The sequence below is a fragment of the Carcharodon carcharias genome, assembly GCF_017639515.1.
Source record: "Carcharodon carcharias isolate sCarCar2 chromosome X unlocalized genomic scaffold, sCarCar2.pri SUPER_X_unloc_2, whole genome shotgun sequence".
NCBI classification, from domain to species: Eukaryota; Metazoa; Chordata; class Chondrichthyes; order Lamniformes; family Lamnidae; genus Carcharodon; species Carcharodon carcharias.
The window spans coordinates 278,627-281,126 of NW_024470875.1; the positions used below are offsets into that span (position 1 = coordinate 278,627).

The following is a 2,500-nucleotide window of genomic DNA, read 5'->3' on the forward strand; positions in this document are numbered from 1 at the left end:
CAGAGTGTGACGTTGGTGAGAGAGGGAGAGACAGAGTGTGACAGTAGCGAGAGAGGGAGAGACAGAGTGTGACAGTAGCGAGAGGGGGAGAGACAGAGTGTGACAGTAGCGAGACAGGGAGACAGAGTGTGACAGTAGCGAGAGAGGGAGAGACAGAGTGTGACAGTAGCGAGAGAGGGAGACAGAGTGTGACAGTAGCGAGAGAGAGAGACAGAGTGTGACAGTAGCGAGAGAGGGAGAGACAGAGTGTGACAGTAGCGAGAGAGGGAGAGACAGAGTGTGACAGTAGCGAGAGGGAGAGACAGAGTGTGACAGTAGCGAGAGAGGGAGAGACAGAGTGTGACAGTAGCGAGAGAGGGAGAGACAGAGTGTGACAGTAGCGAGAGAGGGAGACAGAGTGTGACGTTGGTGAGAGAGGGAGAGACAGAGTGTGACAGTAGCGAGAGAGGGAGAAAAAGAGTGTGACAGTAGCGAGAGAGGGAGAGACAGAGTGTGACAGTAGCGAGAGAGGGAGAGACAGAGTGTGACAGTAGCGAGAGAGAGAGAGACAGAGTGTGACAGTAGCGAGAGAGAGAGACAGAGTGTGACAGTAGCGAGAGAGAGAGACAGAGTGTGACAGTAGCGAGAGGGGGAGAGACAGAGTGTGACAGTAGCGAGAGGGAGAGACAGAGTGTGACAGTAGCGAGAGAGAGAGACAGAGTGTGACAGTAGCGAGAGAGGGAGAGACAGAGTGTGACAGTAGCGAGAGAGGGAGAGACAGAGTGTGACAGTAGCGAGAGAGGGAGACAGAGTGTGACGTTGGTGAGAGAGGGAGAGACAGAGTGTGACAGTAGCGAGAGAGGGAGAAAAAGAGTGTGACAGTAGCGAGAGAGGGAGAGACAGAGTGTGACAGTAGCGAGAGGGGGAGAGACAGAGTGTGACAGTAGCGAGAGAGGGAGACAGAGTGTGACAGTAGCGAGAGAGAGAGACAGAGTGTGACAGTAGCGAGAGAGAGAGACAGAGTGTGACAGTAGCGAGAGGGGGAGAGACAGAGTGTGACAGTAGCGAGAGAGGGAGAGACAGAGTGTGACAGTAGCGAGAGAGAGAGACAGAGTGTGACAGAAGCGAGAGAGGGAGAGACAGAGTGTGACAGTAGCGAGAGAGAGAGACAGAGTGTGACAGTAGCGAGAGGGGGAGAGACAGAGTGTGACAGTAGCGAGACAGGGAGACAGAGTGTGACAGTAGCGAGAGAGGGAGACAGAGTGTGACAGTAGCGAGAGAGAGAGACAGAGTGTGACAGTAGCGAGAGAGGGAGAGACAGAGTGTGACAGTAGCGAGAGAGGGAGAGACAGAGTGTGACAGTAGCGAGAGAGGGAGAGACAGAGTGTGACAGTAGCGAGAGAGGGAGGACAGAGTGTGACAGTAGCGAGAGAGGAGAGACAGAGTGTGACAGTAGTGAGACAGGGAGACAGAGTGTGACAGTAGAGAGAGAGGGAGAGACAGAGTGTGACAGTAGCGAGAGAGGGAGAGACAGAGTGTGACAGTAGCGAGAGAGAGAGAGACAGAGTGTGACAGTAGCGAGAGAGGGAGAGACAGAGTGTGACAGTAGCGAGAGAGGAGAGACAGAGTGTGACAGTAGGAGGAGAGGGAGAGACAGAGTGTGACGTAGCGAGAGAGGAGAGACAGAGTGTGACAGTAGCGAGAGAGGGAGAGACAGAGTGTGACAGTAGCGAGAGAGGAGACAGAGTGTGACAGTAGCGAGAGAGGAGAGACAGAGTGTGACAGTAGCGAGAGAGGAGAGACAGAGTGTGACAGTAGCGAGAGAGGAGAGACAGAGTGTGACAGTAGCGAGAGAGGGAGAGACAGAGTGTGACAGTAGCGAGGAGGGAGAGACAGAGTGTGACAGTAGCGAGAGAGGGAGAGACAGAGTGTGACAGTAGCGAGAGAGGGAGAGACAGAGTGTGACAGTAGCGAGAGAGGGAGAGACAGAGTGTGACAGTAGCGAGAGAGGGAGAGACAGAGTGTGACAGTAGCGAGAGAGGGAGAGACAGAGTGTGACAGTAGCGAGAGAGGGAGACAGAGTGTGACAGTAGCGAGAGAGGGAGACAGAGTGTGACAGTAGCGAGGGAGAGAGACAGAGTGTGACAGTAGCGAGAGAGGAGAGACAGAGTGTGACAGTAGCGAGAGAGGGGAGGACAGAGTGTGACAGTAGCGAGAGAGAGAGACAGAGTGTGACAGTAGCGAGAGAGGGAGACAGAGTGTGACAGTAGCGAGAGAGGGGAGACAGAGTGTTGACAGTAGCGAGAGAGGGAGAGACAGAGTGTGACAGTAGCGAGAGAGGGAGAGACAGAGTGTGACAGTAGCGATAGAGGGAGATACAGAGTGTGACAGTAGCGAGAGAGAGAGACAGAGTGTGACAGTAGCGAGAGAGGGAGACAGAGTGTGACAGTAGCGAGAGAGGGAGAGACAGAGTGTGACAGTAGCGAGAGAGGGAGAGACAGAGTGTGACAGTAGCGAGAGA

The 2,500-nt window shown here is 54.2% G+C and overlaps 1 protein-coding gene across 1 annotated transcript in view; it reads left to right on the forward strand.

The window, feature by feature from the left end:
- Positions 1-2,500, forward strand: part of LOC121275089 (myosin-6-like) — a 48,854-nt gene that overhangs the window by 34,994 nt on the left and 11,360 nt on the right. The gene's annotated exons all lie outside the window — the stretch shown is intronic.